This window comes from Trachypithecus francoisi, unplaced genomic scaffold, assembly GCF_009764315.1.
Source record: "Trachypithecus francoisi isolate TF-2019V2 unplaced genomic scaffold, Tfra_2.0 Lachesis_group20, whole genome shotgun sequence".
In the NCBI taxonomy this organism is placed as follows: Eukaryota; Metazoa; Chordata; class Mammalia; order Primates; family Cercopithecidae; genus Trachypithecus; species Trachypithecus francoisi.
Genome location: NW_022681466.1, coordinates 59,238,588 through 59,265,356, shown reverse-complemented (window position 1 = coordinate 59,265,356; position 26,769 = coordinate 59,238,588). Strand labels below are relative to the sequence as shown.

The 26,769-nt window shown below is 44.6% G+C and overlaps 1 long non-coding RNA gene across 2 annotated transcripts in view; it reads left to right on the top strand.

Annotated features, from left to right (window-relative positions):
• Positions 1 to 24,264, top strand: part of LOC117067673 — a 99,468-nt gene extending 75,204 nt beyond the window's left edge. The window contains exons 3-6 of one of the 2 annotated variants that reach the window (XR_004430821.1): positions 8,718 to 8,925; positions 22,072 to 22,163; positions 22,871 to 23,009; positions 23,741 to 24,264. This is a non-coding gene — a long non-coding RNA (uncharacterized LOC117067673). Of the gene's footprint in view, positions 1 to 8,717; positions 8,926 to 22,071; positions 22,278 to 22,870; positions 23,010 to 23,740 lie in introns of those variants that run through there. The other variant, XR_004430820.1, reaches the window with a different exon arrangement.
• The last annotated feature ends 2,505 nt before the right edge of the window (positions 24,265 to 26,769 follow it).

The window sequence follows — 26,769 nt, the reverse complement described above, 5'->3', positions numbered from 1 at the left end:
GGTTGCAGTAAGCCAAGATCGCGCCACTGCACCCCAGTCTGGGTGACAAAGTGAGACCTGTCTCAACAAATAAATAAATAAAGACCAATCACAGAAGGCTAAGCATGTTCCCCTAACCAATCACAGGATGCCCCGCTTTTAGCGGGCCTACCTGCAGCTTCCTTATGCTCCACCTCCAATCAGGGCACACGTGAAGCCTTCCCTTTTTCCATTGTAAAACTTTCCCACTATTCTTCCTGTCTGTGAGTCTCTGTCAAAATACAAGTGATGATGGCTAACTCCTTTCTAGTAAGCTCTAAGCAGCTAGCTTTGCTTGCTCTCATTTGGTTGGTCTTCATATATTTCCATAGGTGAAAAGGAGAAATAAGAAATCAAGGCATTGAGAAAGCACAGGGACTGAGCCTAGTGGGCTGGAGAGAGTGGGATGGGATGCAGCTGGAGACAGTGAATGAATGGAAGCCAGGTGAGGGAGGGCCATTAGTAGGGGTTAAAACTTTATTCTAAGTGCAATTGGAAGTGCTATGGTCTGAATGTCAATGTTCCCCCTCAAATTTATATGTTGATACTTAATTTCCAATGCAAGAGTAGTAAGAGATAAGGTCTTGGGAAGGCTATGCCCTCATGAATGGAACGAGGGCCCTTATGAAAGAGGCCGATGGAGGCTTGTTTGCCCTTCTGCTGTGCGAGGGCACATTGAAGTTGCCATCTAAGAGAAAGTGGTCCCTAACCAGACACCGAATGTGCTGGTGTCTTCATCTTGGACTTCCTAGCCTCCAGAACCATGAGCAGTAAATTTCAATTGTTTATAAATTACCTAATCTAAGGTGTTTCATTACTGCATCCTGAACAAACTTAAGCCATTGAAGAGTTTTGAGCAGACAATATTCCACTCTGATTTACATTTTAAGATCACTTGCTCCGGAGCAAAGATGGAAAGGGTCAAGGATGGAACTAGGAAAATCTGTCTTGGACCAGGAGGGCAGTGGAGGTCGAGTTAAATGGGTAGATTTCAGATAGATTTTTGGTTCAGGCCGAGTGTGGTGTCATTTACAGAGATGGATATGATCGATGGTTGTTGGACAATTAGTTGTTGATGGGAAAGGGGAGACATTTAATTTTGCGATACTTCAAAGTACAGATGACAAATAAGTAGTCAGATATTAAAGTCTGGAACTCAGGGACCTAATCTGAAATGAAAACATGTATTTTGGCATATCAGCACATGGATAATTTTCACCATGAGGACTGATGAAATCCTCTAGGGAAAGAAACGGAAAGGAGATGGGTGCGTCCATCTGGTAATTGCACAGAGGAGGATGAACCAACTAGACTGACAGGTAGGAGGAAAAGCAAGGATAATGTGGGACAGAGAGGCAAAGAGAGACAAGAGTGACTCACTGTCATGAATGTTCCTGAGAGGGCAAGACGAGACAGGGAAAGATCTGTTCATCACCGTTTGCCAAATAGAGGTCATTGTCAACTTTGTCGAGTAGTTTTTGGAGTGACAGAGATGGAAGCTGGATGGAAGGGGGCATAAGAATAGAAGTGAGAAAGTGGAGAGACTATGGCTAACCCTCTTGCAAGGTCAGCCTGGAAGGAAAGTAGCAAAACATGGCAGAGTGGGAGACCACAATATGCCTCCCCCAAATATAAAGAATTGTTGAGCTGAAGACAATTAAGAAGAAGCAGAAGCAGGAAAGCTCTCTGCTCGCCCTCCATTTGCGTAAAAGCAGGGCATAGATTTGGAAAGGCAAGAGGTAACCTGGCCCCTCTCTACCAGGGAGAACAAAGCTTAACCACTGACGTCACCTTTAGATGTTTATCAGCCTGGAGATGGTACCAGAGAAATCTACGTTAACAAGCTTCACTAGCTAGCCCTTATCTGCCATTTCTTTGCTTTTTTGTTGCTAGCAGAGACTCAAAGTTCTTTTGGCTTGGCTTGTCACTTCTCTAAAAATTGACTATTCTTTGTTGAGGGTGCTATATAGACTGGAATTCAAAGCCACCTCTTTGAGAGCTACTCATTCTCCAGGTGTCTTCCATGTAGAAATAGAATGTACATGTGCATAAAGTTCTGATGGTTTTTTTTCTCATTAATTGGTCATCTGTAACACAGATCAATTCCAACCAAGAACCTCTGCGAGTTACTGTCTTTTCTCTACAGCAGAAGATGGTGGGATCATCCTTTTTTTTTTTTTTTCTTAAAAGAGGAGCTGCGTTAGCTTCCATGCAGATGGAAATGACCCAATATTCATGGTATGTTTGCTTTTTTTTTTTTTTTTTTTTTTGAGACGGAGTCTCGCTCTGCCGCCCAGGCTGGAGTGCAGTGGCCGATCTCAGCTCACTGCAAGCTCCGCCTCCCGGGTTCACGCCATTCTCCTGCCTCAGCCTCCCGAGTAGCTGGGACTACAGGCGCCCGCCACGTCGCCCGGCTAGTTTTTTTGTATTTTTAGTAGAGACGGGGTTTCACCATGTTAGCCAGGATGGTCTCAATCTTCTGACCTCGTGATCCGCCCGTCTCGGCCTCCCAAAGTGCTGGGATTACAGGCTTGAGCCACCGCGCCCGGCCGGTATGTTTGCTTTTTTAAAAATGTCTAATTTATTTGTATCATTGTAAAGCAATATTCAATATGTTTAGTTTTGCTTTTACAGGTAATAAAAAAATTCAGAAAGGTTCAATGATTTCCATAAGGTCACATGGCAGGGGGAGTCAGTGACTGGATCATGACTTTACCTATGTGGTCTCCAAGAATAAGGCGTTCTTCAACCTGCCCTGCCCCACTTTCCTGATGTTGATTAAAACCCAACAAACCATTATTAAGTGGCCATATGCCAAGAATTTTGCAAAATCAGAGCGGAGTATTATCAGAAAATATTTAAACCCAGAGCAGAGTATTATCAGAAAACATTGAAACCCACTACAAAGATACACTGGAGAGAAAATAAAAAAAAAGACAATTTGTGAAATTAGCCAAGGAGGAAAAGGATTCCTTAATCCACCAACCAAGTTCATCAATAGTTAAGTGATAACTCTTTCCCTTCCCCGGCATCCTGTATTTCCCAAACAGGGGCTTATGAATGGAGGGTGGGGAATCTTAAACATTAACTTCTCTGCACTTTTTTTTGGCTTCATTTGTAGATTTCACACCTTCTCTGCTTCCTTCCTCCAGGGTGTTTTTATTATTGGAGATGAGAGCCAGGTGAGGAAGCAGGGCTTGGGGCTGGGTAGTAGAGGGTTCACCTAAAGGAGGGCTTTGTTGGGGATCCCTTGACACCACAGGTTCCTGCAAGCCCTGCCTAGGACAGCAGATCATTTGTGGGTGAATGAGGGAGCACCCCTTGAAGCCCCTGGACTTGGTTTTCCATGCCTTGTTTTTCCCCAGAAAGTTGTCCCCACAGCCCCAACCCCAAACAGCTCAAGTGAGCAGACTCTTGTTTCAGACTCCACTAAGAATTCTCAGGACAGTGTCTCCATCTCCCACCTGAATTATCACCTTTTTTTCTCAGAAGGTTCTGTGATGTGTGCGGTTCAATTGTCAGGACGTCTAAGTTAGCCATGGCTGTGTTAGCTTAGCCGTCTCTACTACCCATGGCCACTGTCCTAGCCTCACCAGGCTTCTCTTGGGGAGTCTATGGGTTTGAGTCTACGAAGTCTGCAGCACTGAGTCTGGCTCTACTGCTTACTGGGTCTGTGATATTGGTGCTCCTGAACCTCTCCAAGCCTCAGTTTCCTCAAAAGGGGATAACTCTACTGGCCTTACAAGTTTAATACATATATAACACCTACTTTGTCAGGCACGCCGTAAATGTGAATTAGATTCCTCATAACAATCCTAAAAGCAGGATTCTAACATCATCAACAAGGAAAAACACTCTATTTTCTCCAGGGAAACAATGCTTTTCCTAAAAAGTTGAGAATTTAGACCCGGATTTGGCTGAGCTGTTTTAATGATTTTTGCAAGAGCAAGACTAAGATGAACCATGCAGGGAAAATCATCCTAGACTAAACTTCTAAAACCATAGGTGTTGCCTATCAATTATAACCCAGGTGAGGCATCTTTTCTGCTGCGACATGCATACCCGTCAGCAAACATGCGATGAGCTCCCATGTTCAGACCTTGGTCTGTCAGCTGTCACCACTCCCTTATCTCCTGCTGGAAAGGCACACCAAAATACAGGCAAGTGAAAGCAGTATTTATCCTGGGAAAACTTGGGATTTGCCCTAATTTTCAAAAAGAGTGAACTTGAAACTTAGGCATTTAAATTAATTATTGTGTAATATATTACACGTGTTGGATTAGCTTCTAGTTAAAGCTGTGTGTGGCATTGGAAGGTACTTCAGTGTTTTCAGCAGGATCTGCAGGAAACAGCAATACTTGTAAGACGAGATCTTTCTCATGTGTGGAGAAAGCCGGAAGTTTCTTTGGACAGGCAGTTAGGATGACTCTGATTGGACTCGGTGTGTATGTAGGTCTGGCCCTGTGGGAGCTTATGACATTGAGAGACCTACAAATCCCCTGACATTCTGGGTCCTTAAACTGTTCCCCACAGCACAGGAGATCTGGCGAAAAGCTGTGTTTGTGTCCTGTTTCCTAAGAGAATAACATTTTAAACCAGTTGTCCAGGAATTGTTTCAAGGCAATCTTCTAAGTACTCATAGAATAAACAACTCTTGCTTTCTGCTTTACTCAAATACTTTGTGTCAAAGAGATTCTCAGTTAAGCAGGAAAGGGGACTTGATTTGAAGTCCAAGCTCTGGCTCCAACAGTTTTTTTTTTTTTTAATATATATATTTAGATTCATCAGCTGCAGGTAAAGGGCTGGATGGCCCCTAAAGTACCTGCCAGCTCTGCCTTTCTAGGATACCAGTGATTTTGATACCATTTATTGACTGCCCACTGTGTTTCAGGAATTGTTTTGTTGTTTTAAGTGCTCTACTGTTATTAGCTCATTTACTCCTCTCGGTAATTCTTTGATAAAGGTGGTATTTGTACTTCCATTACACAAGTGAGGGATCAAAGAGAGAAACAGAAACCTCTAAGTTCACTTTGTGAAATGGGATCCTCACCTTTGCAACATGGCTCTGGAGACTTGCTCTTCACAATGACATTTACAAGAGAAAAAATTACCCAATGACACTTGGTAAAGCATGGTAAGTGTATTCATCCATTTCCATGCTGCTGATACAGACATACCTGAGACTTGGTAATTTATAAAGAGAAAGAGGTTTAATGAACTTACCATTCCACGTGGCTGGGGAGGCCTCACAGTCATGGCGGAAGTCTAAAGACAGGTCTTACGTGCCTTACGATGGCAGGCAAGAGAGAATGAGAGCCGAGTGAAAGGGGGAACCCCGTATAAAACCATCAGATCTCGTGAGACTTATTCACTACAGTGAGATAGGTGTGGGGGAAACCACCCCCATGATTTAATTATCTCCCACCAGGTCCCTCCTACAACACGTGGGAATTATGCGAGCTACAATTCAAGATGAGATTTGGGTGGGGACACAGCCAAACCATATCAGTAAGGAAGACTATTCAGGACCACTGTGACAGGCGTAGGGACCACTCTAACAGGGTCTTGCAGTGGCGGAGAGAGACTAGGCTCAACTTTGAATATAGCATGGGCAAGTGGGAGTTTACAGCCAAAGAACAGGGTGGGGGTAAGTGGGTGGAAAATTACCAACAGAAAACAATACGAATAAGGGGGATCCTGACTAAACCCACCTAACAGGATTCTTGCTGAAGACCGACCAGGGTGACCTGACATCACCTGGTAGGTGGTGGACGTTGGGGCACCTGAACACATATCAAGGATGATTATATCCAGGATTGGGTGGTTCTGGCTAAACTGACTTACCAGGGTTCTTTGCTAAAACTCGATTTTACGAGAAAGTGCATAGATGGGTCTAGGAGAAAATTCAGAAGTCCAACTAAACTTTGGCCAAGCAAATAATCTTTGCCACACCGGATTGCCAATTTTTTTTTTTTTTTTGAGACAGAGTCTCGCTCTGTCACCCAGGTGATCTCAGCTCACTGCAACTTCTGCCTTCCGGGTTTTGAGCAATTCTCTGCCTCAGCCTCTCGATACTGGGATTACAGGCATGTGCCACCATGCCTGGCTAATTTTTGTATTTTTAGTAGAGACAAAGTTTCACCATCTTGGACAGGTTGGTCTTGAACTCCTGACCTCATGATCCACCCGCCTCAGCCTCCCAAAGTGCTGGGATTACAGGCGTGAGCCACTGTGCCTGGACTGGACTGCCAATTTTATAAGGCTATAATAGAAATGAGAAGTAAGGCAATGAGTGAATAATAATCATTTATCACTATCAAATCGATAGCCAGTATTTATTGTGCAAAAGGATATGACATTTTCTTTTATTTGAAACACAGTCACCTGGTTTACAGACTTGAATTCTCACATTTTCTTAGCAGAGGAATTAATTTCTTAAGAAACGACAACACTAAGCAGCTATTAAAATGCTCTGGTTGGATGAGAATTTGATAATAGATCATTTTGCTTGAAATAGATGGGCTCTTAAGTTAGGCTTAGACAAGGATGCTTTTTCATTGCTCTTCACGTTTAATACTGATTGATCAATGATAGACAGAAAAAGGAAAGTGATGTACAAAACACGGAAGTGAGGTACAGAAACAGCCGTATTGGGGCCGGGTGCGGTGGTTCACACTTGTAACCCCAGCACTTTGGGAGGCCAAGGTGGGCAGACCACTTGAGGCCAGGAGTTTGAGACTGGCCTGGGCCACATGGTGAAACCCTGTCTCGACTAAAAATACAAAAATTAGCCAGGAGTGGTAGTGTGTAGCCCTAGCTACTCGGGAGGCTGAAGGAGAATCACTTGAACCCAGGTGTTTGAGGCTGCAGTGAGTTGAGATCACGCCACTGTACTGTAGCCTGGGAGACAGAGTGAGACCCTGTCTCACAAAAGAAACAAACAACAAACAAACAAATGAAACAGCCAGATTGGTTGTAGCTCAGCTGTTGTCTTATTTGAACAGTTTGAACAGTTGGCTGCCTTTATTGGCCAAAACTCAGTGATTGGCATAAGAGTAAGTGATAGGCTGTGTATACCTCCAGTTAGACTGTAGTTCACTATGCATAGAGAAACTTGTAGGCCAAACTTAAAATCGTCAAGGAGACACCTTTAGACTAAAGTTAAGTTAACAAGTTTATTTACAACCTCTGTGCACAGGGTTTTGCCTCTACCTGCAGCATTTGAAGTTGTTCCTGGGGGTCCAGGGTGTGCTTGAGAGGAAGGATAGTCCTGGCCCCTGGAGAGAGTCTTCAGGCCTGGGGAGGCATCCATTGGGCTTCTTCTTTCTTGTGCTCTGTTGCTTCCTCAGCTAGGCGCTGCATCCTGCCTTCCCCCGGACACCGCAGCTACTCACACACTGGGACTCTGGAGGCACCTGGGCCCCAGAGCGGGGAGAATCTTCCTCTTCCTCTCTGAGACCCTCTCTTTATTAGGTGACAGAACGGTGTATCCTCCACTAGAGTGCTGGGAGCTTTCAGTCCTAATAGAACTTGATTTTAGTCTCTTTGAAAAGCAAACATGAGTCCGAGAAGGCTGGCCTGTAAACAGTGGCTTGCTGTACACACCATCATTTTTCTCTTCTGGTTGGGAAGTCCTTGTTATGGGTCACACTGCTTCCCTGACACTTTTCTTTTTTTTTTTTTTTGAGACAGAGTCTCACTCTGTCGCCCAGGTGGGAGTGCAGTGGCTGGATCTCAGCTCACAGCAAGCTCCGCCTCCTGGGTTTCTGCCATTCTGCCTCAGCCTCCCAAGTAGCTGGGACTACAGGCACCCACCACCGCGCCCAGCTAGTTTTTTGTATTTTTAGTAGAGACGGGGTTTCACCGTGTTAGCCAGGATGGTCTCGATCTCCTGATCTCGTGATCCGCCCGTCTCGGCCTCCCAAAGTGCTGGGATTACAGGCTTGAGCCACCGCGCCCGGCCTACACTTTCCTTTTCCATTGAGTTCTGCCTGGACCCTCAGGCTTTCTGAATGTAGATTTCTGGCCAACAGCCCCCAAATCGTGTTAGGCATGCTTGAACATGCCTGAACTTGGAGTAGAAACAGCTTAGGACCAGGCTGGGGATAACAGAGCAACCCACATAAGGCTTATTTCCTTAAAAAAATAGATGGATTTGTTTAAAATTCAATTTCCTGTTAAAGGAATTCCCAAGTCCAGTATCCACTGCTCTTCTCTGCAAAATTTTAAAGAAATTATTACTTAAAAATAATTCATCTACAGAGGCTCTTGACTGCAGTTAATAGTTTTAGCACATATTTTTGGTTTCTTTAGAAAAGAGTTTTTTTTTTTTTTTTTTTTTGGTGGAGTGGGGACAGTCTGGTGATAAGTATCAGCTGCCTGAACTCTGCTTAAGGGGCGGGGTGGTGCCAGCAGATCCATCAAACACAGGCTTTCAATGAACCCCTTCATTTTAGGCAACCACGCTTCCCCTCCACCAGTTACATTGTGCAGATGGTCTCTGGTCTTCTCTCTAACTCCCTCCTGTGCTCCAAGCTGCTGCATTCAGCCGCCTGTTGCTCTGCCCATCCCACCTGTCAACACTCAGGCATTCCTTCTATGTCTTCTGAGGAAATTTGTTGAAATTAGTGATTTCCCCCCTTCCTGTTCTTTTAATTGCTCAAGGATAATGTTTTCATAACGTCTCATTTTTATTTCAGAGAACTTTCAGGAAGGCACCATTGGTCTTGAGCTGGAAGCCCGCCTTTTAGTTTTGAAGAGAGAAGAGGTGGAGGAGGATGTGTGCTCCTTGAAGACGTGCTCACAGCATCTAACTTACTGTGGAGCGGTGAGAGGGCTCGACGAGGATGCCAATGGCCTTCAGATGTCTCTGGCTCCTGTCACGGCTGTGTGAAGCTATAGGCTGTGGTAAAGACCAACCAGGGGAGAACAAGCAAAGGCCCTTTATTCAGAGGCTGCAGCAGCAGGGGAGTCAGCCACCCACACATGTCTTATGGAAAGCTGTTTCTGCCCCAACCCTGTTTCAGCTAGTCCTCAGTTTAATCTGATATCTGAGTGCCACCTCCTACCCCATTTCTACCCATCTTAGGTTCCTTGACTGGGGCCCCTGTGACAAAAGACAGATTAACAAGAGAAAGGTACACAAATTTATTCAATATAAGTTTTACGTGACGTAGGAGCCTTCGAGAGGAAATGAAGGTCTGAAGAAACAGCTAAACCTGAATGGTTTTGGTGGTAGATTTGAGGAAGAATGAAGCATTGTGGGAAAACATGACAAAGCAAAGAAAAAGGATGAGAGAAATGTAAGAAACCGGGGAATCTTAGCAAAGCCTGTTTGCTCAGATCACTCTCTGTGTCCCTTCAAAGAGATGATGCCCACTGCTTGTGTCCCCTGTGTATAGGGAGGACCCCTCGCACAAAAGGGTTTTGATCTGCTTCAAGGGAAGGTCAGAGAGCCTTTCCCGTACATGTACTTTCTCAAATTCCTTCAGCTTAAAATCAACATGTCAAGGTGCCATACTTTAAAGTGGTGATATGGTTTGGCTCTGTGTTCCCACCAAATCTCCTGTTGAATTAAAATCCCCAGTGTTGGAGGTGGGGCCTAGTGAGAAGTGATTGGGTCATGGGAGTGGAGTTCTCATGAATAAGTTAGTATCAGCCCCTCAGTCCTGTTCTCCTGATAATGTGTGAGTGAGTTATCATGAGATTTAGTTGTTGAAAAGTCCGTAGCACCTTCCCCACCTTCCTCCTGCCCTGGCCATGTGAACTGCTAGCTCCTGCTTTGCCTCCCACCATAATTGTAAGTTTCCTGAGGCCTCCCCGGAAACTGATGCCGCCATTCTTTCTGGACAGCCTGCAGGACTGTGAGCCAATTAAGCCTCTTTTCTTTATAAACGGTCCAGTCTCAGGCATTTCTTTATAGCAATAAAAGAACAGACTAATACAGGTAGTATGTGCTGAAACCCATCGCAGGTTATCAAAAAATGAGCAGGAAGGGTATGGTAACCTAGGGTTGTTTAACAGGTCTTGTGATGCAGATTTTAGCTTGGCCTTCTTCGTTGGTAAGAGTTGTTAAGAATCTTCTTTCCGGCACAGGAGAGGGAGACATCTTTTCCAAATGTAAATTTCCTTTACAAAAGGAAGACATACTAGAGCTTTTCCTGGATCTACTGGTTCTCAATGATCTTTAGTTCAAAATTGTCCATATGCCAAAGAGACATATTTTAGGGTGGCATGCTTTGCTACCCTTCAAAGCCAAACCTGCGCTCCTACCTGATCACATAAGACACCTTGCTTCCGCCAGTGTGCCACATCAGTTTACCATTGTCATGGCAACACCCAGGAGTTACTGCTCCTTTCCATGACAATGATCCGATGACTCAAAAGTTACTACTCCTTCCCTAGAAATTTCTGCATAAACCAATCCTTAATCTGCATGCAATTAAAGGTAGGTATAAATATGACTGCAAAACTGCCCTGAGCTGCTACCCTGCCTATGGGGTAGCCCTGCTCTGCAGGAGCAGTCACGGAGCTGTAACACTGCCAGAGTTGCAACACTGCTGCTTCAGTAAAGCTGTTTTCTTCTACCTCTGGCTGGCTCTTTAGTTCTTTCCTGGTCAGAGCCAAGAACCTTGTGGGCTAAGCCCCACTTTGGACCTCACCTACACTACATCAGAAGGAACACATGTTTTTCCTCTTTTATACTTGCCTCCCCCACCCTGAAGCCCTAAACACCTTTTCCTTTGTTTGGCCTAAGGTAACCTTTAGGTTACTCATCACTGGGTACTCCCACGTATACGTGTGATGCACTTGTCAATAAACATCATTTTTTTTTCTTGTTAACCTTTTACTTGCCTAATTTACAGGGCTCCAGCTTGAGAAGCTACAATGGTACAAGAAAGATGACTATTTTTTGCCCTCCCCTACAGCTTTGTCTGGTTGGTCCAAAGTTGGAAGCAGGGACAAAAATTAGGGAAGCTGTCAATTATCAATCAAGTCCTGGTCATTTGGCCAATTGTTACAGGGGTTATTGCTTTGGCTTCCTGGATTGTTGGTAGAGATAGCAGTCTGACTTCCTGCAAGTCTGAATGAATTATGGCAGGCTGGCTTCCTCGGCTGGTTATTGTAGATAAGGAGTTGGTTTCCTGGGCAGGTTGCTGCAGACTGTGGGTCAGAGGTCTATTTTTATATCCTGTCTGGTCATTGTCCATTGGTGTATTCAGTTTCTCATGACTGTAACTGATTTGGAAATTTTATTCTTCTTGGGTTTTCAAGAGTAACAGATAAAATTTTTTGGTAATGTCAGGCGTTTCATGCATATTATCTCATTTAATCACCATGCCAGCTCCTCAGTCTGTTAATATTTACCTTATTTTTAGAACAGAAAATGGAGGCAAAAAGCATGAAAAATTTGCCAAGATCAAAATACCCTAGGAATAGCAGAGCTGAAGTTTTGAACCTAAGTCTAATTCATTTGAAGCTCATCCTTTCCTCTAGATGTATGACAGAACTTCTCAAGCAAACACGAGTTGTGGCAGTAACCAGGCTGTGGGGCTGCCTGGCAGACCGCGGAACACGAGTCCCCTTCAATGTGGCTCTCTTGTCTGCATGCCAGGGGGCTTTCCAGTAAATCCGTCGTTGGTTCTAGTTCTCCCTTCAGCCACTTTTCTTCTTTTATATTTTTTAATTGTGCAAAGTACACATAAAATAAAATTTATCATTTTAATGTGTGCAATTCATCAGCATTAAGTACATTCAAATATTGTGTAGCCATCATCAGAACTTTATCATCATCCCAAATGGAAACCCTTTGGCAGTCACTCTCCCTTTTCTCCTCCTTTCTCCCCTGTGGAGAGGAGGAAAAATATCTCTTTCTCTACCTATCCTCCATTCCTGGCTGAGGTCCCACATCACAAAGGAGATTAATAAGAGAAAAGCATACAAATGTATGTAATAGAAGTTTTGTGTGACACAGTAAACTTCATAAGAAAGTAGAGTCCCAAGAAGTAGCCAAACCTGAGTATTTTTATGCTAGGTTTGATGAAGAATGGACCATCATGGAGAAATAGAACAAAAAGACTGTGATCTAACAGCAATAAACCGGGAGGAACTTAGCAAGGTCTATTTGTTTAAAACCTGTGTCCCTGTGTTTTCAGAGAGGAAGATGCTTCTTTCCTCTGGGTATAGGAGGGCACCTCTCACATGAGACTCTTATGACCTGTTTCAGGGGAAGGTCAGAAAATCCTTCCTGCACATACTCTTTCTCAAATTCCTTTAGCTTAAAATATTCCTTCAGCTTACAATATTCAATATGCCAAGGTGCCATATTTTGGGGGTAATGTGTCTTGAAATTCCATCATCTGGAAATCACGAATCTACGTTCTGCCTTGTGGATTTGCCTATTCTGAATATTTTATATGAATGGAATCGTATTCTAATCATATTCTAAGAGGACTTTTGTCTCTGGCTTACTTCACTTCGTGTAAGATTTTCCAGGTCCATCCATGTTATAGCCTGTGTAAGTACCTCATTCCTTTATTTAAGGCTGAGTACTATTCTGACATATGGATATGACACAATGGTTTATCCAGCCATCTGTAGATGGACACTCGTTTCCACCTTTTGCTATTGGGAGACATTGTGCTGTGAACATAGGAGTTTTTGTCTGGACCTCCAGCAGCATTGGTTCTGTGCTCCCAGAGAGCTCTCTGTGCCATCATCCCCTTGTTTTTCTTTTTTTTTTTCTTTTTTTTTTTTTGAGGCGGAGTCTCACTCTGTCGCCCGGACTGGAGTGCAGTGGCCAGATCTCAGCTCACTGCAAGCTCCGCCTCCCGGGTTTACGCCATTCTCCTGCCTCAGCCTCCCGAGTAGCTGGGACTACAGGCGCCCGCCACCTCGCCGGCTAGTTTTTGTATTTTTAGTAGAGATGGGGTTTCACCGTGTTAGCCAGGATGGTCTCGATCTCCTGACCTCGTGATCCGCCCGTCTCGGCCTCCCAAAGTGCTGGGATTACAGGCTTGAGCCACCGCGCCCGGCCTTGTTTTTCTTTCAGACCTAGAATTCTTTCATTTCATTTTTAAAAATTTTTTTGAGACGGAGTCTCACTCTGTTGCCTGGGCTGCAGTGCAGTGGTGTGATCTTAGCTCACTGCAACTTTCACCTCCCGAATTCAGGTGATTCTCCTGCCTCAGCCTCTTGAGTAGCTGGGATTACAGGTGCCTGCCACCACGTCCGGCAAATTTTTGTATTTTTAGCAGAGACAGGGTTTCACCATGTTGGCCAGGTTACTCTCGAACTCCTCACCTCAGGTGATCCACCCGCCTCAGCCTCCCAAAGTGCTGGGATTGCAGGCGTGAGCCACCATGCTCTGCCCAGACCTGGAATTCAACCCTGGTGCAGTCCATCTTCTGGAACAGGTAGGGCAGGCTGTGGCGGGAAGCAGGAGAGCTACAGGGAGTACCTTGAATGAGCTCCACGCAGGTGCCCCTTCTGTGACCGCAAGTTGTACCTTGCAAAATGTTTTCTTAGGCTGAATGCCCAACCCTTTCTTTCCCTGTCAAACTGTGACTCATGTTTTATGTCTGGTTCAAATGTCACTTCTCTGACTTAGGTTCCCGGCAGTATTCTTTTGGGTATAAGATACTGAAAGAAAAGATGGTGTAAATCCTAAAGAAATCCATAGGCATTAAGGATAGGAGCTATGGTAATAGCCAGGGTTCATAGTAACTGTAAGCAAGGAATGAAAAGCTACCAGAGCCGCGCTGCCACTTTCTTCATCTCCCTTCGTCCCAACCCTCCCTCTTGTCTTTTTTCCGTCTCTCACCAGATGCCTAAGTATCTTTGCCTTTCTTTTTGCTTCGTCTCTACTGTGGCACGTGACCCAGCATGGCCATTTGCTAGTCTTTCCACACTGTAATCCTTCAACTTCAGTTACTGTTTTCTGGCGACATCTCTTTCTGTCCTTTTGTTGACTCAATGCATGGATATCTGGCTTCATCATGGGTAGGTCCCCTCATGTCATATGTCCCACTTCCTGGTCTTTGACCCCTGAATCCAGGCTCACATGACCTCCTGTCCCCTGTGGGCAGACTTTCCAGATGTATCCACAGGAATCCCCCAAGCATATGTAATGTCTCTTGCTTTTGTATTCTTTTTCTTTTTCTTTTTTCTTTTTGCCCAGGCTGGAGTGCAGTGGCACAATCTCGGCTCACTGCAACCTCCACCTCCTGAGTTCAAGGGATTCTCCTGCCTCAGTTTCCCAAGTAGCTGGGACTACAGGCGTGTGCCACTATGCCCAGCTAATTTTTATATTTTTAGTAGAGACAGGGTTTCACTATGTGTTGGTCAGGTTGGGCTCAAACTCCTGACCTCAGGTGATCTGCCAGCCTTGGCCTCCCAAAGTGCTGGGATTACAGGTGTGAACCACCGCGCCCTGCCGCTTTTGTATTCTCATAGCACTTTGTCATGTGGACACATAAACCAGCGGATAACATTCAAATACCACATTTGCTCTAGGAAAATGAACTACTGCACGGCAGAGACTGTTCTGGGTATAGCTGATATTTCCAGCACAGCAACTTGCATGTTGTTAATACTAATATGCTTTAAAAATACAGAATCAGATGAGATTAAGCTGCTTTAGTTTCTTCCAAATGTATGAGAACATATTTAAGGGCAATGTCAGGGAATTCCAAACTAGAGGCTGGATTTGGACTAATAATTTGAGAGCGCACCGCGTTGATCAGATTTGTTTTCCTTACCTTGAGCAAGCTGCTTCAAAGCAGAAAGATGGGGGTGTCATTTCTCAGCCATAGGGGTGAGAGAGTCACTTACATGTAGAGAATGTGCAGAAAGGCAGTTCTAGCGGATACAGAGCCCTGCAAAGAGATCACCTAGCGAGTTCAGAGATGGCAGTGGGCAGGCTGGCGTCTGGGTGTGTGTGCGGCACCCTGAGAGGACAGCACTTTCTCACCCATCATCCTGCTTCCTGCTGGAATCCTTATATGGCAGCCACCAGTAGAACCTTCATTAGGCCCCTCCCTCGGGTCAAGCAGGCCAAGGAAGCTGAAACCTGAGCTAGTACAATAGCAGTCCAACCTTTGTTTACTGTGGCTGGGATTTAATGTGTCTAATCCTTTTGAGTGAGGTTGAATGGGGAGAGGAAAATGTTGGCAGTAGGTTTGGTGAGGAATGAAGCTAGCCAAATCGGCACTTTAACCTGATCATGATCAAATGCCTCTGTTCCTACTCCTTTTCCTTTCAAATCAGTTTACTCCGGGCCAGGCGAGCCGAGGAGGTGGCTCACACCTGTAATCCTGGCAATTTGGGAGGTCGAGATGGAAGGATCCCTTGAGCCCAGGAGTTTGAGACCAGCCCGGGCAACACAGTGAGACCCCCAGCTTTACAAAGAAAATTAGCCGGGCACAGTGGTATGTGCCTAGTCCCAGCTACTAGGGAGGCTGAAGCAGGAGAATCACTTGAACCCAGGAGTTCAAAACTGCAGTAAACTGTGAGTGTACCACTGCACTCCAGCCTGGGCAACACGGTGACATCTTGTCTCAAAAATAAATAAATAAATAGATAGAAAAGGAAAAGAAAAAACAATCAAATCAGTTTTACTTTCCAATCCGTTTTTTTCTGGCCTTCAGACTCTGTGGTTGTCTGCAGGGAGAAACAGTGTACACATTTCAGGTACAAAGATTACGGCAGTACTCACATGGCAAATACACTTCTCAAAGAACAGTGGACTGAAAGCTGTGGATGCAGTTAGCTTGGGGCCAAATGGGTGCTGCTCTGTGAATATGCAAAGACAGTCTTGGACCTCCAAGAAGAAGTAACTGGGCTGGGCATGGTGGCTCACACCTGTAATCCCAGCACTTTGAGAGGCCGAGGTGGGTGAATCATTTGAGGTCAGGAGTTTGAGAGCAGCCTAGCCAACATGAAACCCCGTCTCCATTAAAAATACAAAAAAAAAAAAAAAAATTAGCTGGACTTGGTGGTACACATCTGTAATCCTAGCTACTAGGGAAGCTGAGGTAGCAGAATCAATGGAACCCAGCAGATGGAGGTTGCAGTGAGCCAAGATTGCGCCAATGCACTCCAGCCTGGGCAACAGAGTAAGACTGTTTCAAAAAAGAAGTAATTGGACCAGACAGCGGGAAATAGAGATGGGGTCTTTGGGATGAGAACAAGTGGAGGATTCTCCTTTGGACCTGGTTTCTAATATTTCCCCAACATGTGGCATGCAAACCAATGATGATAGAATATTGTCATTGGTTGTATGAACCGCTAAGTATTCATTTTAATGTGGATTAGAAAAAGCAACATAACTTGTACTCCAAGTGTGTGATTCTACTGATGTTTCTAAGATCAGGTGAAAACAGGCAGAGCCGTGGCAATCCAGTTTATGCAGAACATATTGATCCCAGGCTTGGTATAAGCGCATGCTCATCAATATTTTAAACCTATAATCGAACTTTCTTCCGTGGTATTTTTGGAAGTACCCGTAGAATGAATAACCATTGCTGTATTGCCTTCACACCCAGGAAGCTTTCTTCAGCCTTCTCTCTTTGGGACTATCAGGCTCTGCTGGGGATGAGAGTGATTTGGAAAGACTGCTGAGCCCACTCTCGCAGACAGACCACACGGAAATGAATGCTTGAGCGAGAGTGGACTGTTCTCGCTGTGCTTAGCCTGCATGGCGGCACCGGACCCTGAAATAACGCCACAGTGAACCAAGGAAAGCCTGGGCCTGTTTCAACAGTGCCCATGCAGCCGAGCCTCTTGGAAACATAAAAGGGGAATCTAATACATGTTTGAGTTAGGGACTACTTCTTTTCAGCTTAAAAAAGTGATTTAAAAATTCAATTAATTGGCCGGGTGCAGTGGCTCACGCCTGTAATCCCAGCCCTTTGGGGGGCTGAGGCGGGCGGATCATGAAGTCAGGAGATTGAGACCATCCTGGCCAACACAGTGAAACCCCATCTCTACTAAAAATACAAAAATTAGCTGGGCATGGTGGCGCATGCCTGTGATCCCAGCTACTTGGGAGGTGGAGGCAGGAGAATCCCTTAAACCAAGGAGTTGGAGGTTGCAGTGAGCAGAGATCGTGCCACAGCACTCTAGCCTGGCGACAGAGTAAGACTCTGTCTCAAAAAAAAAAAAAAAAAAACAATTAATTAATTTTATTCTTATTATTTTTATAAGAGACGAGGTCTCACTCTATTGTCCAGACTAGAGTGCAGTGGTGCAATCATAGCTCACTGTAGCCTCCAACTCCTGCGCTCCAGCAGTCCTCCCACTTCAGTCTCTCAAGCAGCTGGGACCACAGATGTGTGCTACCACACTTGGATAATTTTTATTTTTGTTACCTTTTTAAAGAAAGGGTCTCACTGTGTTGCTCAGTCTGGTCTTAAGCTCCTGGCCTCAAGTGATGCTCCTGCTTCAGCCTTCTGAGTAGCTGGGATTACATGTGTGAGCCACCACATCTGGCTGTTTTTAAATGACCAGTAATAATTGTATAAATGTAGTGAGCTCAATATGATGTTTTGATACATGTTTACATTGTGGAATGATTAAATCAGGCTAATTAACTTATCCTTCACCTTATATACTTCTCACTGTTTGGTGGTGAAAACATTTAAAAGGTACTCTTTTAACAATTTTTAAATATGCGCAATGCATTTTTATTTATGGTCACCATTCTGTGTACTAGATCACTAACACTTATTCCTCTTGTCTTTCTGAAAGTTTGTACCCTTTGCTGAACATTTCTCCTTTCTCCATCCAAACCCCTCTCTCAGCCTCTGATAATCACCATTCTACTTTCTACTGCTATAAGATCAGCCTTTTTAGCTTCCATATATAAGTGAGGTAATGCAATATTTGTCTTTCTGTGCCTGGTTTATTTCACTTAGCATAATCTCCTCTAGGTTCATCCACGTTGTAGCAAATGACAGGATTCCTTCTTTTTAAAACGCTAAATAGTATTCCGTTGTATATATATACCGTGTTTTCTTTTCCATTGATGGATTCATAGTTTGCTTCTGTGTCTTAGCTATTGTGAATAACGCTGTGATGAGCGTGGGAAAGCAGGCATCTCTTGGACATATTTAATTTATTTCGTGTGTATACTCAGTAGTGGGGTTGCCAGATCAGATGGTAATTCTCCTCTTAGTTTCTGATGGAACACCCACATTGTTTTCTATAACTGGTTGTATGTGGTGGGGACTTTTGGTGGTAAATTATCAAGGTTTCTTATTTTGAGTATTATTCTAACATTCTTTTTTAGATACAATTTTAAACTTAAGAGGATTATTTTGTTTTTTAATCTCATATACTCTTTTGGGCTACTTCTGGATTTTTGACGAAGTGTTTCTACTTTTCCTTTTTTCTTTTTTCTTGAGATGAAATCTCACTCTGTCACCCAGGCTGGAGTGCAGTGGCGTGATCTCAGCACACTGCAACCTCCGCCTCCAGGGTTCAAGTGATCCTCCTGCCTCAGCCTTCTGAGTAGCTGGGATTACAGGCAAGTGCCATCACACCCAGCTAATTTTTGTATTTTTTGTAGAGATGGGGTTGGCCAGGTTGGTCTCGAACTCCTGACCTCAAGTGATCTGCCCACCTCAGCCTCCTAAAGTGCTAGGATTATAGGTGTGAGCCACCATGCCTGGCCTCTACTTTTCAAATTGTAATAGTGAAGGAGTTAAAACCATGCCACCCCCATATATACCTCTCTGTCATATTGACTATTTAAGTTAAAGACACTTGAATTACAGCAGATAACAGAAGATTACACTGACCTTCACGCTGTTTCTTAAAAGCCGGAGATGCAATTCCCATGTGAGAGGCACCCTCCCCATACGAAGAGAAATAACACGCTTATCCTCAAGGATATAAAGTTGAGACTAAAAGAATTCTGTAAGCCTCTGTTCAAGTAACTTCTCTTTCAAGTTTCCCCACATATTTCAGATGCTTCTTCACAACTTACTATTCTTTGTTCAATTCAGCACATAACTGACTCTAACTACTTCTCTGGCTCTTCCTTTCCTTAGAAGGGCCCCTGTGCCGGCTGGGCACGGTGGCTCACGCCTGTAATCCCAGCACTCTGGCAGGCCGAGGCTGGCGGATCATGAGGTCAGGAGATCGAGACCATCCTGGCTAACATGGTGAAACCCCATCTCTATTAAAAATCCAAAAAAAAAAAAAAAATTAGTCGGGCGTGGTGATGGGCGCCTGTAGTTCCAGCTACTCGGGAGGCTGAGGCAGGAGAATAGCGTAAACCCGGGAGGCGGAGCTGGAGCTTGCAGTGAGCTGAGATCGGGACACTGCACTCCAGCCTGGGCAACAGAGCGAGACTCCGTCTCAAAAAAAAAAAAAAAAAAAAAAAAAAAAAGAAAAAAGAAAAAGAAAAGAAAAAAAAGAGAAGGGTCCTTGTGCCACATAAAGTCTGTGTTAAATAAACATATATATATAGGCATACCTTGGAGATAATGGGGGTTGGATCCCAACCACTGAAATAAGCAAATATATCAAAGCAAGTCACATGAAATGTTTTGGTTTCCTAGTGCATATAAAGTTTATGCTTGCACTAAACTGTAGCCTGTTAACTGTGCAGAGAATTATGTCTAAAAACAATGTATAGACCTTAGTTGTAAAATACTTTATTGTGGAAAGATGCTAAAGAAGTAAGCACCTGATGTTGGAAAAATGGCACAGACAGACTTGCTTGACTTACGGTTGCCACGAACCTTCCATTTGTAAAAAAACACAGTATCTCTGAAATGCAGTACAGCTACGTGCAGTATGCCTGTATTTTTCTCCTGTTAATCTTTTGGATGTCAATTTAATTCGTGGGTCCAGTCTAAGAGGATGGAGGTGGAGTTTTGTCTTCCCTGTAGTGTGGTTATCAAGTTTCCTTGAAAACTAGATTTAAGGGGTTTTCTTTTAAAGGTAATTTTGTTGTTGTTGTTTTTTGAGACGGAGTCTCATTCTCTTGCCAGGCTGGAGGGCAGTGGTGCGATCTCGGCTCAATGCAACCTCCGCCTCCCGAATTCAAGCAATTCTCCTGCCTCAGCCTCCCAAGTAGCTGGGACTACAGGCGTGTACCACCATGCCCAGTTAGGTTTTGTATTTTTAGTAGAGAACGGGGTTTCACTATGTTGGCCAGGATGATCTCTTGACCTCGTGATCCACCCACCTCGGCCTCCCAAAGTGCTGGGATTACAGGTGTGAGCCACCGTGCCCGGCCTAAAAGTAATATGTTTTAAGAAAAATATGAAGTTCTGAAAAAGTGCCTTGGAATGTGACACCTGGTGCCTCTAGGTGATGTGTGGATATAGTAAAGATCCGGAAAGTAACAAAAGTTAGGCAAACACTGGCTTATATCATTTATTTTGTTCTTACACCTCCTTCTGCTTTTGGAAACTATGTGTCCCTAGGTCAAGACTGAATCCCGCCTCTGTCTTAAACACAGAAGCTGGTGTTCCCCTCATTTCCCTCTCTGAACTTTAGTGGTACTGTCTATCCCATTAGTTCCCAATTTTTTTTTCTTCTCTTTTTTTTTTTGAGACAGAGTCTCACTCTGACACCCAGGCTGGAGTGCAGTGATGTGATCTCGGCTCACTGAAACCTCTGCCTCCTGGGTTCAAGCAATTGTGCTGCCTCAGTCTCCTGAGTAGCTGGAATTACAGGCATGTACCACCACGCCCAGCTTTTTTTTTTTTTTTTTTTAAGTAGAGATGGGGTTTCACCATGTTGGCCAGGCTGGTCTCTATCTCCTGACTCAAGGGATCTGCTCGCCTTGGCCTCCCAAAGTGCTGGGATTACAAGCGTGGGCCTCCATGTCTGGCCCCAGTGGGCCCTTATACTAGTGGTCCTGTGTGGTTAGTTCTGCTTCCGTATGCTCAAGTCCTGCCTTCCCAACAAGATGTAACACTCCTTGAGGGGAAGGACGGGGTCTATATCTCCAGCCCCAAGTAGGGGAAAAGAACCATCTTCCCCCACCCATCGCTATGTTCATGGCTGAAGCCCCTATAACAAAAAACAATGAACAAAAGGAAAGCATGACACATTTATTTAATAAGTTTATGTGTCATGGGAAACTTCAGAAATGAAGTCACAAAGGAACAGGTAAACCTGTGTATTTTTAATGCTTGGTTTGATGGAGAACAGAGTAGACCTGGAGAACAGTGATTGTATTTTTTGAAAGTATGTAAGAAACTTGTGGGAACGTAGCAAGGCCGGTTTGTTCAGATTCTTCTCTGTGACCCTGTGTCTTCCGGGAGAAGACACTTTCTTTCCTCTGGGCATAGAAAGAGTCCCCGTGGAATGAGAATTCCAGGACCTGGTTCAGGGGAGAAGGGCAGAATAAGGTGAGAGTGACCTTCCTGTTTCTGCTGTTTTCTCAAATGTGAATATACCATGTTTTGGGGTATCCTGAACCCCATCTCCCACCCACCCTGCCTCAGCCCATAGTCTCTCGTACTGTTTAATGACACGAGTAAATTCCTTATCCTCGCCAAGATTCGGTTTCTCCATGTGTAAACGGAGATAATGATATGCACACTTCATACTCTTACTTCATTGTTGCCAGGGCTAAGTGAGTGAAACTGTCTTATGCCAGCAATAGATAAATGGTGCCTGATGCAATTAATATTTCCTTGTGGGGCCATACAAAAGGACTCAGCACTCTGTTCTTCTAGGTTGTTAACTTTCAGTCTTAAATAAAAGAACTAGGGAAGAAAAAGCTGTTAAGGGGCCAGCTTGAGAGACAGACAGTAAGTAACAGTTTGAGTCTCGGGGGTGCAGCCTCCCCAGGGTACGGGCAGGAATTTACCAGGCAGCACACACACAGGGCACATTGAGCATAGCCCACTTACCTGCTAAGACTTAGGGGGTGTCCGAGGCACTCAGAGCACTGAGCTGGCTATTGTGGGTCCTGAACCAGCAACAAGCGTTCCTGTAATGGAGCAAAATGCACCCTTTCTCTGGGTTAAAATTCCCAAACTCAAAAGTTTTCAAGTGATCTTACTTTATTGTTATTTTCTTTAACAGAAGACGTTGAGGTGTGAACTGAAAGTCGTTATTCCTCCCTCGAGCTTGACTGTTGGATTACCCAGAGGAGCCCAGTGTCCTGCAATGAATGGGTATATTATGCCTTCCATTAAAAGTTGTGGCTCTTAATTAAAAACGTGATCGTGAGTCTTTACGGAGACATTGTTTAGGTTTTCTTTAGCTGTTAACACATAATAAATCACTTTAAAAGGACCTTTTCCCCTATCTTTTAATGGTTAGTGCATTTTTAAAAAGTGATTTGAAAATAAAACTGGGATTAAATTTAGTGTTTGACAAGGTGCTAAGGGGCTCACTACCTCTGCCAGGATAAGGCAAGGGGGCTTTACTTCATTTGCTACTGACCTTCTTGTTTTCCTGGCTCTAGCCTGGCTTGATTGATTCAGATGGCAGGGTGACTTTGGTGTCAGAAGTTTAACTTGCAGGTTATCAGGAAAAGCTGCAGACAGCCTACGCTACCCCATTTTTCCTTTATTATCTCGCACTTGCAAAGCGTTCAACTCTGCTGAGAAGAAAAGCCTGCTTCTTTTATGAACTCTCCAGTAATGCTATAAAGCAAGGAATGGCATGGGTCGCGGGCGGGCGCATGTGAATAATCCATGAATGCCGGAGACCCCGCCCTCATTCTGTCTTCCTAGCATAGGTTCCTTGAGTGTGCAGTGAACGGCTTGAGACCTTGGCTCCCAGTCCTCCTGGGAGTTCTGAGCATACAGAGACAGGGACTGGCTTGTGTCTGAATGAGGGTCACAAAGACTTCTGCATTTATTGTGCAAATTCTTAGGGCCTTTGGGTTGGATGGAACAGAGGACTCAAGAGGGAAGGACAAGCCGGGAGATGTGGCACCGTGGGTGTGCCATGTACCTCAGGAATGCCTGCAGACAGCATTCTTCTGCAAAGGAGGAAAACAGTACTTCATGCGGGTGTTGTGAGAGGACACGTGCGAAAGGGTTTTTGCAAACGGAGGGTCACCAGACAAATAGGAGAAACGGTGACGATGCTTCTGCCAATTCTGTTTCACAATCATTGGCAAAAATCATGTCTTTGCAAAATTTCTACTTGGCTGAGAAGATGGCTTCAACTCTCTGCGTCCCGCTTTCTAATGAGATTTCCAGATAGAGAAAGGCACTGTGTTGTTTGCTGCTAGGCGAGATCCTTTCTGTCCACGACATTTTCCTTGCTGCGAGGTGCCCATCTCTGAGCTGGGGTTCGGCCTCAGAGCCTCGGTGTTGCAGTTCCTCGGAGAGGCCAGGAGAGGGCGGGCTGCCCCTCTGCTGGGACGCACCTGGACGCCGGCGGCTCCTGGGCTCCCCTCTCCCTGTCCTGGCTGTGACCCCCACTCTTGTGTGCCAGGGAGACCACACACATGGCGGGCAGTGGTTTTTCACCGTGTTTACTGAAGGGAAAGGGAATTTTAGAGGAATTCTCCAGAAATTACAAAATGCCAGACGTCTCATTCCTGGTTACAGCCCGTTCCAGCGTTTATCCCTGATTCAACCTGGGCTCCCTCGGCTCAGACTCTCACCTCCCGCAGCCTCTCTCCTCTGGCTTTGCCCAGCCTGCGGTCTGCCTGCCTCCCTGGCTCTCGCTCTCAGTCCTCCCTCTGGGTCCCCCCACCCAGTCCCCACCTCAGAATTTTCTTTTTGTGTCTCAGGCCGGTCTCTCCCCATCTCCCCCACCTCAGAGAAGAGGAATGATCTCATTGCTTTCACATGTTTTGAGGAAGACAGTAGTTCCACTCAGCCTAAGCAGACAACCCCCAAAACTTACGACTTCCGCGTTGACCTGGAAATGCACACGCCAGCACGTGACTTTCCACTTTGAGAAGGAAGGACGGTCATTCCCTTACACCTCTAGGAAAAGCTCTGGCCTCTCCTAGTCAACTCTGCAGCCTTCGACTTTAGAGGAAAGAATCTTCTAGCAGGAGGGCTTAAAAGGGGTCCCTGATGACCGGTCTAGTGGGCGGGGCTTGGAATACAGTGGGTGGCAGTGAGCCCCCGGGGGCAGCTGGTTTCATCTGGAGAACCGTGTTGTCTCCCCTATAGCTGCAGGCCGGTGGTCCAGTCCTTCTCTCTGGAAACATACGAAGTGAACCTCATCATTTTCCTGACAGTCCTTAAGTTATTTGGAGACAGCAGTCACATCTGGCGTGTTTCCTTTTTGGTGTTAAAAAATCCCCATTTCCTTACAAAAAACTAGCCGGGCGAGGTGGCGGGTGCCTGTAGTCCCAGCTACTTGGGAGGCCGAGGCAGGAGAACGGTGTGAACCCAGGAGGCGGAGCTTGCAGTGAGCCGAGATCACACCACTGCACTCCAGCCTGGGTGACAGAGCAAGACTCCGTCTCAAAAAAAAAAAAAAAAAGTTCCCATTTCTTTCACCTGCGTTACCACACCAGCTGCATCACACTTGCTAACTTCTACTGTTCACTAATTTACTATGTGCCAACAGTAAGTACTCGGTAAGTAAAAATTCTAACACTGTTATATTTCTAGTATTATATTCTTAAATACTATCGTTTGATCAATTCTCTCTACACAGAAGTGTAAAACAGATGCAATGAATGAAAACAAAATCTCATTCCTTTCCCGGTCTGCTAATTCCATTCCTACAAGAGCACCTGTGCAGATTTTGTGTGTATCCTTCCAGGTATTTTCTATGCATGGACAAGTATACATTTGTATATAATCTTTCCCCAATGAATGACGTTATACTAATAGGTACAGCTATGTCTTATTTTTTCCCCACATAATAATAAAATTGGAACGTCAATCTAGGCTTTCCATCTCAAAAAGTAGAAACCCGCCTCGTTTAAAAACTATTTTTATGGCCGGGTGTGGTGGCTCACTCCTGTAATCCCACCACTTTGGGAGGCTGAGGTGGATGAATCACGAGGTCAGGAGATTGAGACCATCCTGGCCAACATGGTGAAACCCCGTCCCTACTAAATGCACACAAATTAGCTGGGCGTGATGGCGCACGCCTGTAGTCCCAGCTACTCAGTAGGCTGAGGCAGGAGAATCACTTGAACTGGGGAGGTGGAAGTTGCAATGAGCCGAGATCACACTACTGAATTCCACCCTGGCAACAGAGCGAGACTCTGTCTCAAAACAAACAAACAACAACAACAACAACAAAACCTATTTTTATTATATATGCACCTATGTACAATTTGTGGTAAGTGCATGGGTATGGCATATACACTATAGTTTTAGCAGAGACGTTTGATACCATCAAAAGAGTAAACATAACCCATATATAGCCTCTGAAGCATAATAGAATGAATACCTGAGACTCTACCACTCAACATCAGAAATAAAACATGAGTGATAGTGTTGAAATACTATTGATATTCCTCCCTATTCTCTCTCCACTTCCCCACCAGGAATCCCTCATTTTTCTCAGTCCCTCACTCTTCTTACTAGTTTTAGCATGTATGTATTTGTCTCCAAGTAACGCATTGCTTTGTTTTGCCTGTTGTTTACTAGCTTAAAAATGATATCATGTTGAAGAGATCTGTGATTTGCTTTTCTTTTTTTTGAGCCGGAATCTTGCTCTGTCACCCATGCTGGAGTACAGTGGCGCAATCTCAGCTCACTGCAGCCTCTGCCCCCTGGGTTCAGGTGACTCTTCTGCCTCAGCCTCCCGAGTAGCCACCACACCCAGCTAATTTTTTATTTTTTTATTTTTTTATTTTTAGTAGAGATGAGGTTTCACTACATTTGCCAGGCTGGTCTCGAACTCCTGACCTCAGGTGATCTGTCTGCCTTGGCCTCCCAAAATGCTGGGCTTGCAGGCATGAGCCACCACAGTCAGTCTGTGATTTGCTTTTAAATTCAACATTATGTTTCTGATATCCATGTCAATGTGCTTAGCCCTGTTTGATTTCCACTGTTGAAGTTATGTCACGATATAAAACATGTATCTACCAATTTTGGGTTGTTTTTCAATTTCTGCTATGGTAAATAATGCCATAAAGACTGGATATATCTCTTGTATTTTTTTTTTAAATGGTTGTATTGTGTGACTGGTCATAATCCATTGATATTTTATTAATAAATATGTGTGCGTGTCTATATTTGTTCTTCTCGAGTTATCTTCTCTGTGCAGATAAAGACCGTGTGTATGCTAATTCTGAATACCTCTGTCTATCTAATTGTTGACTATTGCCTTTCTGCTTGACAGATAAGAATTTTCATTACTTTCTTTTGGAGACAACATTTCACCCTGTGGCCTGGAGACAGACAGGCTGTAGTGCAGTGGTGCAATCATGGCTCATTGCAGCCTTTAACTCCTGGGCTCAAGTCATCTTCCCACTTTAGCCTCCTGAGTAGCTGGGACTACAGGCAAATGCCTCCATGCCTGGCTAATCTTTTGGAAATTTTTGTAGAGACAGAGTCTCACTATGCTGCTCAGTCTGGTCTTGAATTCCTGGCCTCAAGCGATCCTCCTGCCTTGGCCTTCCAAAATGTTGGGATTACATGCATAAGCCACTGTGCTCCACCAAACATTTTCATTACTTTTACCACCGCCAATCTGGTACACTAATTACAAAATGCTTATATTATTTCCTAGCTCCTTTAGTCACATCTGCAAATTCAAACGTTAGCCTTCAATTCCCATTTCTCCATTCTGTAGTATTGCAAAGTTGTCTGTCTTATCCTTTTCTCTGCTAGTTCTCTTCCC